The sequence below is a fragment of the Triturus cristatus genome, chromosome 8, assembly GCF_964204655.1.
Source record: "Triturus cristatus chromosome 8, aTriCri1.1, whole genome shotgun sequence".
Classification (NCBI taxonomy): Eukaryota; Metazoa; Chordata; class Amphibia; order Caudata; family Salamandridae; genus Triturus; species Triturus cristatus.
The window spans coordinates 1619871454-1619888711 of NC_140591.1; the positions used below are offsets into that span (position 1 = coordinate 1619871454).

Genomic DNA, 17258 nt, shown 5'->3' on the forward strand with positions numbered 1-17258 from the left:
TTCTGTGCCTGTGTTAAAGTGTCTTAATATGTATTCTAATGTTAAACAAGCAAGGATTCCTAATCTGTAAACAAGAATAGCTATGTTGTATTACAAAAGAACACATTTTAAACTCAATCCCATATTTTGAATAGTTCATAAATAAGTGTTTTACATATATTCATCAATATTGCTCAAATCTAGGGTTATATTTCATCTGCCTCTTGCTCATTGAAATACCTTTTTGATTTTTGCAATCACAGTAGTGTTACTATAATATTGAAAACACTTTCAGTTTTTATTAGGTTTAAGATGATCTGTTCAAGCGAAAGATAAATCAGACTTTTCTAATTTAATTGAATAGCAGGACGACTTAATGAAAATAATTTTTTATTTAAGAATGAGGAAAGCAAGGCACTGCTGAAATTTGAACTCAGGATCTCCTGTTTACTAAACAGGCGCTTTAACCAGCTAACCCACAGCGCCCTTTTGAAAAAACTTTAAGGAACAGTTTGCCATATGGTGTTCAAGAGAAACCTGAGTTTTTCACTTTCATAATCATTTCTCAGTTCAGAAAACGCACTACTCAAATAGTTTAGACGAGGATACTGATCCTATTGATAAACACCTCATTGATATATTGCTTATCCTGTTCATAAATGTTTTAATTATGCCTTCTTTAAGAATGCATTACTTGAATTCAACTCTAGAATGATTTTTTATCTCTATTTTGCTCTTTGTCACTCCTTTTTCCCTTTTTCATTCAAAGCATTACTTTGAAAATCTTCACAATACCACGTTTTTTTGTTTTTCAATTTAAGATGACCCATTCTAATGTTCACAGAACAACACTTTTCTTTTTAAAATGTATTAAACATTTGCGTGATGAAAATTATTTTTACATGTAAGGACCAATAATAAGGTGCTGCTGAGATTTGAACTCAGGATTTCCTGGTTACGAGACAGGCGCTTTAACCACTTAGCCACAGCACCTATTTTAGTGATACAGAAGGGATCATTAATTTAGTATTGGTGATCAAATTCTGTGCCTGTGTTAAAGTGTCTTAATAAGTATTCTAATGTTAAACAAGCAAGGATTCCTAATCTGTAAACAAGAATAGCTATGTTGTATTAAAAAAGAACACATTTTAAACTCAATCCCATATTTTGAATAGTTCATAAATAAGTGTTTTACATATATTCATCAATATTGCTAAAATCTAGGGTTATATTTCATCTGCCTCTTGCTCATTGAAATACCTTTTTGATTTTTGCAATCACAGTATTGTTACTATAATATTGAAAACACTTTCAGTTTTTATTAGGTTTAAGATGATCTGTTCAACCGAAAAATAAATCAGACTTTTCTAATTTAATTGAATCGCAGGACGAATTAATGAAAATAGTTTTTTATTTAAGAATGAGGAATGCAAGGGACTGCTGAAATTTGAACTCAGGATCTTCTGTTTACTAGACAGGCGCTTTAACCAGCTAAGCCACAGCACCCTCTTGAAAATTCTTTAAGGAACAGTTTGCCATATGGTGTTCAAGAGAATCCTGAGTTTTTCACTTTCATAATCATTTCTCAGTTCAGAAAACGCTCTACTCAAATAGTTTAGACGAGGATACTGATCCTATTCATAAACACCTCATGGATATATTGCTTATCCTGTTCATAAATGTTTTAATTATGCCTTCTTTAAGAATGCATTACTTGATTTCAACTCTAGAATGATATTTCATCTCTATTTTGCTCTTTGTCACTCTTTTTTCCCTTTTTCATTCAAAGCATTACTTTGAAAATATTCACAATACCACGTTTTTTAGTTTTTCAATTTAAGATGACCCATTCTAATGTTCACAGAACAACACTTTTCTTTTTAAAATATATTAAACATTTGCGTGATGAAAATTATTTTTACATGTAAGGACCAATAATAAGGTGCTGCTGAGATTTGAACTCAGGATTTCCTGTTTACGTGACAGGCACTTTAACCACTTAGCCACAGCACCTACTTTAGTGTTACAGAAGGGATCATTAATTTAGTATTGGTGATCAACTTCTGTGCCTGTGTTAAAGTGTCTTAATATGTATTCTAATGTTAAACAAGCAAGGATTCCTAATCTGTAAACAAGAATAGCTATGTTGTATTAAAAAAGAACACATTTTAAACTCAATCCCATATTTTGAATAGTTTATAAATAAGTGTTTTACATATATTCATCAATATTGCTCAAATCTACGGTCATATTTCATCTGCCTCTTGCTCATTGAAATACCTTTTTGATTTTGCAATCACAGTATTGTTACTATAATATTGAAAACACTTTCAGTTTTTATTAGGTTTAAGATGATCTGTTCAACCGAAAGATAAATCAGACTTTTCTAATTTAATTGAATCGCAGGACGAATTAATGAAAATAATTTTTATATTTAAGAATGAGGAAAGCAAGGCACTGCTGAGATTTGAACTCAGGATCTCCTGTTTACTAGACAGGCGCTTTAACCAGCTAAGCCACAGCACCCTCATGAAAATGATTTAAGGAACAGTTTGCCATATGGTGTTCAAGAGAAACCTGAGTTTTTCACTTTCATAATCATTTCTCAGTTCAGAAAACGCTCTACTCAACTACTTTAGACGAGGATACTGATCCTATTCATAAACACCTCATTGATATATTGCTTATCCTGTCCATAAATGTTTTAATTATGCCTTCTTTAAGAATGCATTACTTGATTTCAACTCTAGAATGATATTTCATCTCTATTTTGCTCTTTGTCACTCTTTTTTCCCTTTTTCATTCAAAGCATTACTTTGAAAATATTCACAATACCACGTTTTTTAGTTTTTCAATTTAAGATGACCCATTCTAATGTTCACAGAACAACACTTTTCTTTTTAAAATGTATTAAACATTTGCGCGATGAAAATTATTTTTACATGTAAGGACCAATAATAAGGTGCTGCTGAGATTTGAACTCAGGATTTCCTGTTTACAAGACAGACGCTTTAACCACTTAGCCACAGCACCTATTTTAGTGATACAGAAGGGATTATTCATTTAGTATTGGTGATCAAATTCTGTGCCTGTGTTAAAGTGTCTTAATATGTATTCTAATGTTAAACAAGCAAGGATTCCTAATCTGTAAACAAGAATAGCTATGTTGTATTACAAAAGAACACATTTTAAACTCAATCCCATATTTTGAATAGTTCATAAATAAGTGTTTTACATATATTCATCAATATTGCTCAAATCTAGGGTTATATTTCATCTGCCTCTTGCTCATTGAAATACCTTTTTGATTTTTGCAATCACAGTATTGTTACTATAATATTGAAAACACTTTCAGTTTTTATTAGGTTTAAGATGATCTGTTCAACCGAAAGATAAATCAGACTTTTCTAATTTAATTGAATAGCAGGACGACTTAATGAAAATAATTTTTTATTTAAGAATGAGGAAAGCAAGGCACTGCTGAGATTTGAACTCAGGATCTCCTGTTTACTAGACAGGCGCTTTAACCAGCTAACCCACAGCACCCTCTTGAAAAAGCTTTAAGGAACAGTTTGCCATATGGTGTTCAAGAGAAACCTGAGTTTTTCACTTTCATAATCATTTCTCAGTTCAGAAAACGCACTACTCAAATAGTTTAGACGAGGATACTGATCCTATTGATTAACACCTCATTGATATATTGCTTATCCTGTTCATAAATGTTTTAATTATGTCTTCTTTAAGAATGCATTACTTGAATTCAACTCTAGAATGATTTTTTATCTCTATTTCGCTCTTTGTCACTCCTTTTTCCCTTTTTCATTCAAAGCATTACTTTGAAAATCTTCACAATACCACGTTTTTTTGTTTTTCAATTTAAGATGACCCATTCTAATGTTCACAGAACAACACTTTTCTTTTTAAAATGTATTAAACATTTGCGTGATGAAAATTATTTTTACATGTAAGGACCAATAATAAGGTGCTGCTGAGATTTGAACTCAGTTCCTGGTTACGAGACAGGCGCTTTAACCACTTAGCCACAGCACCTATTTTAGTGATACAGAAGGGATCATTAATTTAGTATTGGTGATCAAATTCTGTGCCTGTGTTAAAGTGTCTTAATAAGTATTCTAATGTTAAACAAGCAAGGATTCCTAATCTGTAAACAAGAATAGCTATGTTGTATTAAAAAAGAACACATTTTAAACTCAATCCCATATTTTGAATAGTTCATAAATAAGTGTTTTACATATATTCATCAATATTGCTAAAATCTAGGGTTATATTTCATCTGCCTCTTGCTCATTGAAATACCTTTTTGATTTTTGCAATCACAGTATTGTTACTATAATATTGAAAACACTTTCAGTTTTTATTAGGTTTAAGATGATCTGATCAACCGAAAAATAAATCAGACTTTTCTAATTTAATTGAATCGCAGGACGAATTAATGAAAATAGTTTTTTATTTAAGAATGAGGAAAGCATGGGACTGCTGAAATTTGAACTCAGGATCTCCTGTTTACTAGACAGGCGCTTTAACCAGCTAAGCCACAGCACCCTCTTGACAATTCTTTAAGGAACAGTTTGCCATATGGTGTTCAAGAGAATCCTGAGTTTTTCACTTTCATAATCATTTCTCAGTTCAGAAAACGCTCTACTCAAATAGTTTAGACGAGGATACTGATCCTATTCATAAACACCTCATTGATATATTGCTTATCCTGTTCATAAATGTTTTAATTATGCCTTCTTTAAGAATGCATTACTTGATTTCAACTCTAGAATGATTTTTCATCTCTATTTTGCTCTTTGTCACTCTTTTTTCCCTTTTTCATTCAAAGCATTACTTTGAAAATCTTCACAATACCACGTTTTTTAGTTTTTCAATTTAAGATGACCCATTCTAATGTTCACAGAACAACACTTTTCTTTTTAAAATGTATTAAACATTTGCGTGATGAAAATTATTTTTACATGTAAGGACCAATAATAAGGTGCTGCTGAGATTTGAACTCAGGATTTCCTGTTTACGTGACAGGCACTTTAACCACTTAGCCACAGCACCTACTTTAGTGTTACAGAAGGGATCATTAATTTAGTATTGGTGATCAACTTCTGTGCCTGTGTTAAAGTGTCTTAATATGTATTCTAATGTTAAACAAGCAAGGATTCCTAATCTGTAAACAAGAATAGCTATGTTGTATTAAAAAAGAACACATTTTAAACTCAATCCCATATTTTGAATAGTTTATAAATAAGTGTTTTACATATATTCATCAATATTGCTCAAATCTAGGGTCATATTTCATCTGCCTCTGGCTCATTGAAATACCTTTTTGATTTTGCAATCACAGTATTGTTACTATAATATTGAAAACACTTTCAGTTTTTATTAGGTTTAAGATGATCTGTTCAACCGAAAGATAAATCAGACTTTTCTAATTTAATTGAATCGCAGGACGAATTAATGAAAATAATTTTTTTATTTAAGAATGAGGAAAGCAAGGCACTGCTGAGATTTGAACTCAGGATCTCCTGTTTACTAGACAGGCGCTTTAACCAGCTAAGCCACAGCACCCTCTAGAAAATGTTTTAAGGAACAGTTTGCCATATGGTGTTCAAGAGAATCCTGAGTTTTTCACTTTCATAATCATTTCTCAGTTCAGAAAACGCTCTACTCAACTACTTTAGACGAGGATACTGATCCTATTCATAAACACCTCATTGATATATTGCTTATCCTGTTCATAAATGTTTTAATTATGCCTTCTTTAAGAATGCATTACTTGAATTCAACTCTAGAATGATTTTTTATCTCTATTTTGCTCTTTGTCACTCTTTTTTCCCTTTTTCATTCAAAGCATTACTTTGAAAATCTTCACAATACCACGTTTTTTTGTTTTTCAATTTAAGATGACCCATTCTAATGTTCACAGAACAACACTTTTCTTTTTAAAATGTATTAAACATTTGCGTGATGAAAATTATTTTTACATGTAAGGACCAATAATAAGGTGCTGCTGAGATTTGAACTCAGGATTTCCTGGTTACGAGACAGGCGCTTTAACCACTTAGCCACAGCACCTATTTTAGTGATACAGAAGGGATCATTAAGTGTTTTACATATATTCATCAATATTGCTCAAATCTAGGGTCATATTTCATCTGCCTCTTGCTCATTGAAATACCTTTTTGATTTTGCAATCACAGTATTGTTACTATAATATTGAAAACACTTTCAGTTTTTATTAGGTTTAAGATGATCTGTTCAACCGAAAGATAAATCAGACTTTTCTAATTTAATTGAATCGCAGGACGAATTAATGAAAATAATTTTTATATTTAAGAATGAGGAAAGCAAGGCACTGCTGAGATTTGAACTCAGGATCTCCTGTTTACTAGACAGGCGCTTTAACCAGCTAAGCCACAGCACCCTCATGAAAATGTTTTAAGGAACAGTTTGCCATATGGTGTTCAAGAGAAACCTGAGTTTTTCACTTTCATAATCATTTCTCAGTTCAGAAAACGCTCTACTCAACTACTTTAGACGAGGATACTGATCCTATTCATAAACACCTCATTGATATATTGCTTATCCTGTTCATAAATGTTTTAATTATGCCTTCTTTAAGAATGCATTACTTGAATTCAACTCTAGAATGATTTTTTATCTCTATTTTGCTCTTTGTCACTCTTTTTTCCCTTTTTCATTCAAAGTATTACTTTGAAAATCTTCACAATACCACGTTTTTTTGTTTTTCAATTTAAGATGACCCATTCTAATGTTCACAGAACAACACTTTTCTTTTTAAAATGTATTAAACATTTGCGCGATGAAAATTATTTTTACATGTAAGGACCAATAATAAGGTGCTGCTGAGATTTGAACTCAGGATTTCCTGTTTACGAGACAGACGCTTTAACCACTTAGCCACAGCACCTATTTTAGTGATACAGAAGGGATTATTCATTTAGTATTGGTGATCAAATTATGTGCCTGTGTTAAAGTGTCTTAATATGTATTCTAATGTTAAACAAGCAAGGATTCCTAATCTGTAAACAAGAATAGCTATGTTGTATTAAAAAAGAACACATTTTAAACTCAATCCCATATTTTGAATAGTTCATAAATAAGTGTTTTACATATATTCATCAATATTGCTAAAATCTAGGGTTATATTTCATCTGCCTCTTGCTCATTGAAATACCTTTTTGATTTTTGCAATCACAGTATTGTTACTATAATATTGAAAACACTTTCAGTTTTTATTAGGTTTAAGATGATCTGATCAACCGAAAAATAAATCAGACTTTTCTAATTTAATTGAATCGCAGGACGAATTAATGAAAATAGTTTTTTATTTAAGAATGAGGAAAGCAAGGGACTGCTGAAATTTGAACTCAGGATCTCCTGTTTACTAGACAGGCGCTTTAACCAGCTAAGCCACAGCACCCTCTTGACAATTCTTTAAGGAACAGTTTGCCATATGGTGTTCAAGAGAATCCTGAGTTTTTCACTTTCATAATCATTTCTCAGTTCAGAAAACGCTCTACTCAAATAGTTTAGACGAGGATACTGATCCTATTCATAAACACCTCATTGATATATTGCTTATCCTGTTCATAAATGTTTTAATTATGCCTTCTTTAAGAATGCATTACTTGATTTCAACTCTAGAATGATTTTTCATCTCTATTTTGCTCTTTGTCACTCTTTTTTCCCTTTTTCATTCAAAGCATTACTTTGAAAATCTTCACAATACCACGTTTTTTAGTTTTTCAATTTAAGTTGACCCATTCTAATGTTCACAGAACAACACTTTTCTTTTTAAAATGTATTAAACATTTGCGTGATGAAAATTATTTTTACATGTAAGGACCAATAATAAGGTGCTGCTGAGATTTGAACTCAGGATTTCCTGTTTACGTGACAGGCACTTTAACCACTTAGCCACAGCACCTACTTTAGTGTTACAGAAGGGATCATTAATTTAGTATTGGTGATCAACTTCTGTGCCTGTTTTAAAGTGTCTTAATATGTATTCTAATGTTAAACAAGCAAGGATTCCTAATCTGTAAACAAGAATAGCTATGTTGTATTAAAAAAGAACACATTTTAAACTCAATCCCATATTTTGAATAGTTTATAAATAAGTGTTTTACATATATTCATCAATATTGCTCAAATCTAGGGTCATATTTCATCTGCCTCTTGCTCATTGAAATACCTTTTTGATTTTGCAATCACAGTATTGTTACTATAATATTGAAAACACTTTCAGTTTTTATTAGGTTTAAGATGATCTGTTCAACCGAAATATAAATCAGACTTTTCTAATTTAATTGAATCGCAGGACGAATTAATGAAAATAATTTTTTTATTTAAGAATGAGGAAAGCAAGGCACTGCTGAGATTTGAACTCAGGATCTCCTGTTTACTAGACAGGCGCTTTAACCAGCTAAGCCACAGCACCCTCTTGAAAATGTTTTAAGGAACAGTTTGCCATATGGTGTTCAAGAGAATCCTGAGTTTTTCACTTTCATAATCATTTCTCAGTTCAGAAAACGCTCTACTCAACTACTTTAGACGAGGATACTGATCCTATTCATAAACACCTCATTGATATATTGCTTATCCTGTTCATAAATGTTTTAATTATGCCTTCTTTAAGAATGCATTACTTGAATTCAACTCTAGAATGATTTTTTATCTCTATTTTGCTCTTTGTCACTCTTTTTTCCCCTTTTTCATTCAAAGCATTACTTTGAAAATCTTCACAATACCACGTTTTTTTGTTTTTCAATTTAAGATGACCCATTCTAATGTTCACAGAACAACACTTTTCTTTTTAAAATGTATTAAACATTTGCGTGATGAAAATTATTTTTACATGTAAGGACCAATAATAAGGTGCTGCTGAGATTTGAACTCAGGATTTCCTGGTTACGAGACAGGCGCTTTAACCACTTAGCCACAGCACCTATTTTAGTGATACAGAAGGGATCATTAAGTGTTTTACATATATTCATCAATATTGCTCAAATCTAGGGTCATATTTCATCTGCCTCTTGCTCATTGAAATACCTTTTTGATTTTGCAATCACAGTATTGTTACAATAATATTGAAAACACTTTCAGTTTTTATTAGGTTCAAGATGATCTGTTCAACCGAAAGATAAATCAGACTTTTCTAATTTAATTGAATCGCAGGACGAATTAATGAAAATAATTTTTATATTTAAGAATGAGGAAAGCAAGGCACTGCTGAGATTTGAACTCAGGATCTCCTGTTTACTAGACAGGCGCTTTAACCAGCTAAGCCACAGCACCCTCATGAAAATGTTTTAAGGAACAGTTTGCCATATGGTGTTCAAGAGAAACCTGAGTTTTTCACTTTCATAATCATTTCTCAGTTCAGAAAACGCTCTACTCAACTACTTTAGATGAGGATACTGATCCTATTCATAAACACCTCATTGATATATTGCTTATCCTGTTCATAAATGTTTTAATTATGCCTTCTTTAAGAATGCATTACTTAAATTTAACTCTAGAATGATTTTTTATCTCTATTTTGCTCTTTGTCACTCTTTTTTCCCTTTTTCATTCAAAGTATTACTTTGAAAATCTTCACAATACCACGTTTTTTTGTTTTTCAATATAAGATGACCCATTCTAATGTTCACAGAACAACACTTTTCTTTTTAAAATGTATTAAACATTTGCGCGATGAAAATTATTTTTACATGTAAGGACCAATAATAAGGTGCTGCTGAGATTTGAACTCAGGATTTCCTGTTTACGAGACAGACGCTTTAACCACTTAGCCACAGCACCTATTTTAGTGATACAGAAGGGATTATTCATTTAGTATTGGTGATCAAATTCTGTGCCTGTGTTAAAGTGTCTTAATATGTATTCTAATGTTAAACAAGCAAGGATTCCTAATCTGTAAACAAGAATAGCTATGTTGTATTACAAAAGAACACATTTTAAACTCAATCCCATATTTTGAATAGTTCATAAATAAGTGTTTTACATATATTCATCAATATTGCTCAAATCTAGGGTTATATTTCATCTGCCTCTTGCTCATTGAAATACCTTTTTGATTTTTGCAATCACAGTATTGTTACTATAATATTGAAAACACTTTCAGTTTTTATTAGGTTTAAGATGATCTGTTCAACTGAAAGATAAATCAGACTTTTCTAATTTAATTGAATAGCAGGACGAATTAATGAAAATAATTTTTTATTTAAGAATGAGGAAAGCAAGGCACTGCTGAGATTTGAACTCAGGATCTCCTGTTTACTAGACAGGCGCTTTAACCAGCTAACCCACAGCACCCTCTTGAAAAAGCTTTAAGGAACAGTTTGCCATATGGTGTTCAAGAGAAACCTGAGTTTTTCACTTTCATAATCATTTCTCAGTTCAGAAAACGCACTACTCAAATAGTTTAGACGAGGATACTGATCCTATTGATTAACACCTCATTGATATATTGCTTATCCTGTTCATAAATGTTTTAATTATGCCTTCTTTAAGAATGCATTACTTGAATTCAACTCTAGAATGATTTTTTATCTCTATTTTGCTCTTTGTCACTCCTTTTTCCCTTTTTCATTCAAAGCATTACTTTGAAAATCTTCACAATACCACGTTTTTTTGTTTTTCAATTTAAGATGACCCATTCTAATGTTCACAGAACAACACTTTTCTTTTTAAAATGTATTAAACATTTGCGTGATGAAAATTATTTTTACATGTAAGGACCAATAATAAGGTGCTGCTGAGATTTGAACTCAGTTCCTGGTTACGAGACAGGCGCTTTAACCACTTAGCCACAGCACCTATTTTAGTGATACAGAAGGGATCATTAATTTAGTATTGGTGATCAAATTCTGTGCCTGTGTTAAAGTGTCTTAATAAGTATTCTAATGTTAAACAAGCAAGGATTCCTAATCTGTAAACAAGAATAGCTATGTTGTATTAAAAAAGAACACATTTTAAACTCAATCCCATATTTTGAATAGTTCATAAATAAGTGTTTTACATATATTCATCAATATTGCTAAAATCTAGGGTTATATTTCATCTGCCTCTTGCTCATTGAAATACCTTTTTGATTTTTGCAATCACAGTATTGTTACTATAATATTGAAAACACTTTCAGTTTTTATTAGGTTTAAGATGATCTGTTCAACCGAAAAATAAATCAGACTTTTCTAATTTAATTGAATCGCAGGACGAATTAATGAAAATAGTTTTTTTTTTAAGAATGAGGAAAGCAAGGGACTGCTGAAATTTGAACTCAGGATCTCCTGTTTACTAGACAGGCGCTTTAACCAGCTAAGCCACAGCACCCTCTTGAAAATTCTTTAAGGAACAGTTTGCCATATGGTGTTCAAGAGAATCCTGAGTTTTTCACTTTCATAATCATTTCTCAGTTCAGAAAACGCTCTACTCAAATAGTTTAGACGAGGATACTGATCCTATTCATAAACACCTCATTGATATATTGCTCATCCTGTTCATAAATGTTTTAATTATGCCTTCTTTGAGAATGCATTACTTGATTTCAACTCTAGAATGATTTTTCATCTCTATTTTGCTCTTTGTCACTCTTTTTTCCCTTTTTCATTCAAAGCATTACTTTGAAAATCTTCACAATACCACGTTTTTTAGTTTTTCAATTTAAGATGACCCATTCTAATGTTCACAGAACAACACTTTTCTTTTTAAAATGTATTAAACATTTGCGTGATGAAAATTATTTTTACATGTAAGGACCAATAATAAGGTGCTGCTGAGATTTGAACTCAGGATTTCCTGTTTACGAGACAGGCGCTTTAACCACTTAGCCACAGCACCTACTTTAGTGTTACAGAAGGGATCATTAATTTAGTATTGGTGATCAACTTCTGTGCCTGTGTTAAAGTGTCTTAATATGTATTCTAATGTTAAACAAGCAAGGATTCCTCATCTGTAAACAAGAATAGCTATGTTGTATTAAAAAAGAACACATTTTAAACTCAATCCCATATTTTGAATAGTTTACAAATAAGTGTTTTACATATATTCATCAATATTGCTCAAATCTAGGGTCATATTTCATCTGCCTCTTGCTCATTGAAATACCTTTTTGATTTTTGCAATCACAGTATTGTTACTATAATATTGAAAACACTTTCCGTTTTTATTAGGTTTAAGATGATCTGTTCAACCGAAAAATAAATCAGACTTTTCTAATTTAATTGAATCGCAGGACGAATTAATGAAAATAGTTTTTTATTTAAGAATGAGGAAAGCAAGGGACTGCTGAAATTTGAACTCAGGATCTCCTGTTTACTAGACAGGCGCTTTAACCAGCTAAGCCACAGCACCCTCTTGAAAATTCTTTAAGGAACAGTTTGCCATATGGTGTTCAAGAGAATCCTGAGTTTTTCACTTTCATAATCATTTCTCAGTTCAGAAAACGCTCTACTCAAATAGTTTAGACGAGGATACTGATCCTATTCATAAACACCTCATTGATATATTGCTTATCCTGTTCATAAATGTTTTAATTATGCCTTCTTTGAGAATGCATTACTTGATTTCAACTCTAGAATGATTTTTCATCTCTATTTTGCTCTTTGTCACTCTTTTTTCCCTTTTTCATTCAAAGCATTACTTTGAAAATCTTCACAATCCCACGTTTTTTAGTTTTTCAATTTAAGACAACCCATTCTAATGTTCACAGAACAACACTTTTCTTTTTAAAATGTATTAAACATTTGCGTGATGAAAATTATTTTTACATGTAAGGACCAATAATAAGGTGCTGCTGAGATTTGAACTCAGGATTTTCTGTTTACGAGACAGGCGCTTTAACCACTTAGCCACAGCACCTACTTTAGTGTTACAGAAGGGATCATTAATTTAGTATTGGTGATCAACTTCTGTGCCTGTGTTAAAGTGTCTTAATATGTATTCTAATGTTAAACAAGCAAGGATTCCTCATCTGTAAACAAGAATAGCTATGTTGTATTAAAAAAGAACACATTTTAAACTCAATCCCATATTTTGAATAGTTTATAAATAAGTGTTTTACATATATTCATCAATATTGCTCAAATCTAGGGTCATATTTCATCTGCCTCTTGCTCATTGAAATACCTTTTTGATTTTGCAATCACGGTATTGTTACTATAATATTGAAAACACTTTCAGTTTTTATTAGGTTTAAGATGATCTGTTCAACCGAAAGATAAATCAGACTTTTCTAATTTAATTGAATCGCAGGACGAATTAATGAAAATAAGTTTTTTATTTAAGAATGAGGAAAGCAAGGCACTGCTGAGATTTGAACTCAGGATCTCCTGTTTACTAGACAGGCGCTTTAACCAGCTAAGCCACAGCACCCTCTTGAAAATGTTTTAAGGAACAGTTTGCCATATGGTGTTCAAGAGAAACCTCAGTCTTTCACTTTCATAATCATTTCTCAGTTCAGAAAACGCTCTACTCAACTACTTTAGACGAGGATACTGATCCTATTCATAAACACCTCATTGATATATTGCTTATCCTGTTCATAAATGTTTTAATTATGCCTTCTTTAAGAATGCATTACTTGAATTCAACTCTAGAATGATTTTTTATCTCTATTTTGCTCTTTGTCACTCTTTTTTCCCTTTTTCATTCAAAGCATTACTTTGAAAATCTTCACAATACCACGTTTTTTTGTTTTTCAATTTAAAATGACCCATTCTAATGTTCACAGAACAACACTTTTCTTTTTAAAATGTATTAAACATTTGGGTGATGAAAATTATTTTTACATGTAAGGACCAATAATAAGGTGCTGCTGAGATTTGAACTCAGGATTTCCTGTTTAAGAGACAGGTGCTTTAACCACTTAGCCACAGCACCTATTTTAGTGATACAGAAGGGATCATTAATTTAGTATTGGTGATCAAATTCTGTGCCTGTATTAAAGTGTCTTAATATGTATTCTAATGTTAAACAAGCAAGGATTCCTAATCTGTAAACAAGAATAGCTATGTTGTATTAAAAAAGAACACATTTTAAACTCAATCCCATATTTTGAATAGTTCATAAATAAGTGTTTTACATATATTCATCAATATTGCTAAAATCTAGGGTTATATTTCATCTGCCTCTTGCTCATTGAAATACCTTTTTGATTTTTGCAATCACAGTATTGTTACTATAATATTGAAAACACTTTCAGTTTTTATTAGGTTTATGATGATCTGTTCAACCGAAAAATAAATCAGACTTTTCTAATTTAATTGAATCGCAGGACGAATTAATGAAAATAGTTTTTTATTTAAGAATGCGGAAAGCAAGGCACCTCTGAGATTTGAACTCAGGATCTCCTGTTTACTAGACAGGCGCTTTAACCAGCTAAGCCACAGCACCCTCTTGAAAATGCTTTAAGGAACAGTTTCCCATATGGTGTTCAAGAGAATCCTGAGTTTTTCACTTTCATAATCATTTCTCAGTTCAGAAAACGCTCTACTCAACTACTTTAGACGAGGATACTGATCCTATTCATAAACACCTCATTGATATATTGCTTATCTTGTTCATAAATGTTTTAATCATGCCTTCTTTAAGAATGCATTACTTGAATTCAACTCTAGAATGATTTTTTAACTCTATTTTGCTCTTTGTCACTTTTTTCCCTTTTTCATTCAAAACATTACTTTGAAAATCTTCACAACACCACGTTTTTTTGTTTTTCAATTTAAGATGACCCATTCTAATGTTCACAGAACAACAATTTTCTTTTTAAAATGTATTAAACATTTGCGTGATGAAAATAATTTTTACATGTAAGGACCAATAATAAGGTGCTGCTGAGATTTGAACTCAGGATTTCCTGTTTGCGAGACAGGCGCTTTAACCACTTAGCCACAGCACCTATTTTAGTGATACAGAAGGGATCATTAATTTAGTATTGGTGATCAAATTCTGTGCCTATGTTAAAGTGTCTTAATAAGTATTCTAATGTTAAACAAGCAAGGATTCCTAATCTGTAAACAAGAATAGCTATGTTGTATTACAAAAGAACACATTTTAAACTCAATTCCATATTTTGAATAGTTCATAAATAAGTGTTTTACATATATTTATCAATATTGCTCAAATCTAGGGTTATATTTCATCTGCCTCTTGCTCTTTGAAATACCTTTTTGATTTTTGCAATCACAGTATTGTTACTATAATATTGAAAACACTTTCAGTTTTTATTAGGTTTAAGATGATCTGTTCAACCGAAAGATAAATCAGACTTTTCTAATTGAATTGAATCGCAGGACGACTTAATGAAAATAGTTTTTTATATAAGAATGAGGAAAGCAAGGCACTGCTGAGATTTGAACTCAGGATCTCCTGTTTACTAGACAGGCGCTGTAACCATCTAAGCCACAGCACCCTCTTGAAAATGCTTTAAGGAACAGTTTGCCATATGGTGTTCAAGAGAATCCTGAGTTTTTCACTTTCATAATCATTTCTCAGTTCAGAAAACGCTCTACTCAACTACTTTAGAAGAGGATACTGATCCTATTCATAAACACCTCATTGATATATTGCTTATCTTGTTCATAAATGTTTTAATCATGCCTTCTTTAAGAATGCATTACTTGAATTCAACTCTAGAATGATTTTTTATCTCTATTTTGCTCTTTGTCACTCTTTTTTCCCTTTTTCATTCAAAACATTACTTTGAAAATCTTCACAACACCAAGTTTTTTTGTTTTTCAATTTAAGATGACCCATTCTAATGTTCACAGAACAATACTTTTCTTTTTAAAATGTATTAAACATTTGCGTGATGAAAATTATTTTTACATGTAAGGACCAATAATAAGGTGCTGCTGACATTTGAACTCAGGATTTCCTGTTCACGAGACAGGCGCTTTAACCACTTAGCAACAGCACCTATTTTAGTGATACAGAAGGGATCATTAATTTAGTATTGGTGATCAAATTCTGTGCCTGTGTTAAAGTGTCTTAATATGTATTCTAATGTTAAACAAGCAAGGATTCCTAATCTGTAAACAAGAATAGCTATGTTGTATTACAAAAGAACACATTTTAAACTCAATCCCTTATTTTGAATAGTTCATAAATAAGTGTTTTACATATATTCATCAATATTGCTCAAATCTAGGGTTATATTTCATCTGCCTCTTGCTCATTGAAATACCTTTTTGATTTTTGCAATCACAGTATTGTTACTATAATATTGAAAACACTTTCAGTTTTTATTAGGTTTAAGATGATCTGTTCAACCGAAAGATAAATCAGACTTTTCTAATTTAATTGAATCGCAGGACGAATTAATGAAAATAGTTTTTTATTTAAGAATGAGGAAAGCAAGGCACTGCTGAGATTTGAACTCAGGATCTCCTGTTTACTAGACAGGCGCTTTAACCAGCTCAGCGACAGCACCCTCTTGAAAATGCTTTAAGGAACAGTTTGCCATATGGTGTTCAAGAGAATCCTGAGTTTTTCACTTTCATAATCATTTCTCAGTTCAGAAAACACTCTACTCAACTACTTTAGACGAGGATACTGATCCTATTGATAAACACCTCATTGATATATTGCTTATCCTGTTCATAAATGTTTTAATTATGCCTTCTTTAAGAATGCATTACTTGATTTCAACTCTAGAATGATTTTTTATCTCTATTTTGCTCTTTGCCACTCTTTTTTCCCTTTTTCATTCAAAGCATTACTTTGAAAATCTTCACAATACCACGTTTTTTTGTTTTTCAATTTAAGATGACCCATTCTAATGTTCACAGAACAACACTTTTCTTTTTAAAATGTATTAAACATTTGCGTGATGAAAATTATTTTTACATGTAAGGACCAATAATAAGGTGCTGCTGAGATTTGAACTCAGGATATCCTGTTTACGAGACAGGTGCTTTAACCACTTAGCCACAGCACCTATTTTAGTGATACAGAAGGGATCATTAATTTAGTATTGGTGATCAAATTCTGTGCCTGTGTTAAAGTGTCTTAATATGTATTCTAATGTTAAACAAGCAAGGATTCCTAATCTGTAAACAAGAATAGCTATGTTGTATTACAAAAGAACACATTTTAAACTCAATCCCATATTTTGAATAGTTCATAAATAAGTGTTTTACATATATTCATCAATATTGCTCAAATCTAGGGTTATATTTCATCTGCCTCTTGCTCATTGAAATACCTTTTTGATTTTTGCAATCACAGTATTGTTACTA

At 31.5% G+C, this 17258-nt stretch overlaps 14 non-coding genes across 14 annotated transcripts; all 14 read right to left on the reverse strand.

The window, feature by feature from the left end:
• Window positions 1-899: 899 nt before the first annotated feature.
• TRNAT-CGU (transfer RNA threonine (anticodon CGU)) lies at window positions 900-972 on the reverse strand. Its single transcript has one exon. It is a non-coding gene; the product is annotated as a tRNA-Thr (tRNA).
• Window positions 973-2431: 1459 nt separating this feature from the next.
• TRNAT-AGU (transfer RNA threonine (anticodon AGU)) lies at window positions 2432-2505 on the reverse strand. Its single transcript has one exon. It is a non-coding gene; the product is annotated as a tRNA-Thr (tRNA).
• Window positions 2506-5488: 2983 nt separating this feature from the next.
• TRNAT-AGU (transfer RNA threonine (anticodon AGU)) lies at window positions 5489-5562 on the reverse strand. The gene has a single exon. It is a non-coding gene; the product is annotated as a tRNA-Thr (tRNA).
• A 434-nt stretch (window positions 5563-5996) lies between these two features.
• TRNAT-CGU (transfer RNA threonine (anticodon CGU)) lies at window positions 5997-6069 on the reverse strand. Its single transcript has one exon. It is a non-coding gene; the product is annotated as a tRNA-Thr (tRNA).
• Window positions 6070-6344: 275 nt separating this feature from the next.
• TRNAT-AGU (transfer RNA threonine (anticodon AGU)) lies at window positions 6345-6418 on the reverse strand. Its single transcript has one exon. It is a non-coding gene; the product is annotated as a tRNA-Thr (tRNA).
• A 434-nt stretch (window positions 6419-6852) lies between these two features.
• Window positions 6853-6925, reverse strand: TRNAT-CGU (transfer RNA threonine (anticodon CGU)). Its single transcript has one exon. It is a non-coding gene; the product is annotated as a tRNA-Thr (tRNA).
• Window positions 6926-8384: 1459 nt separating this feature from the next.
• On the reverse strand, window positions 8385-8458 carry TRNAT-AGU (transfer RNA threonine (anticodon AGU)). The gene has a single exon. It is a non-coding gene; the product is annotated as a tRNA-Thr (tRNA).
• A 435-nt stretch (window positions 8459-8893) lies between these two features.
• Window positions 8894-8966, reverse strand: TRNAT-CGU (transfer RNA threonine (anticodon CGU)). The gene has a single exon. It is a non-coding gene; the product is annotated as a tRNA-Thr (tRNA).
• A 275-nt stretch (window positions 8967-9241) lies between these two features.
• TRNAT-AGU (transfer RNA threonine (anticodon AGU)) lies at window positions 9242-9315 on the reverse strand. Its single transcript has one exon. It is a non-coding gene; the product is annotated as a tRNA-Thr (tRNA).
• A 434-nt stretch (window positions 9316-9749) lies between these two features.
• TRNAT-CGU (transfer RNA threonine (anticodon CGU)) lies at window positions 9750-9822 on the reverse strand. The gene has a single exon. It is a non-coding gene; the product is annotated as a tRNA-Thr (tRNA).
• A 1964-nt stretch (window positions 9823-11786) lies between these two features.
• On the reverse strand, window positions 11787-11859 carry TRNAT-CGU (transfer RNA threonine (anticodon CGU)). The gene has a single exon. It is a non-coding gene; the product is annotated as a tRNA-Thr (tRNA).
• Window positions 11860-12806: 947 nt separating this feature from the next.
• On the reverse strand, window positions 12807-12879 carry TRNAT-CGU (transfer RNA threonine (anticodon CGU)). Its single transcript has one exon. It is a non-coding gene; the product is annotated as a tRNA-Thr (tRNA).
• A 439-nt stretch (window positions 12880-13318) lies between these two features.
• TRNAT-AGU (transfer RNA threonine (anticodon AGU)) lies at window positions 13319-13392 on the reverse strand. The gene has a single exon. It is a non-coding gene; the product is annotated as a tRNA-Thr (tRNA).
• A 3492-nt stretch (window positions 13393-16884) lies between these two features.
• On the reverse strand, window positions 16885-16957 carry TRNAT-CGU (transfer RNA threonine (anticodon CGU)). Its single transcript has one exon. It is a non-coding gene; the product is annotated as a tRNA-Thr (tRNA).
• Window positions 16958-17258: the final 301 nt, after the last annotated feature.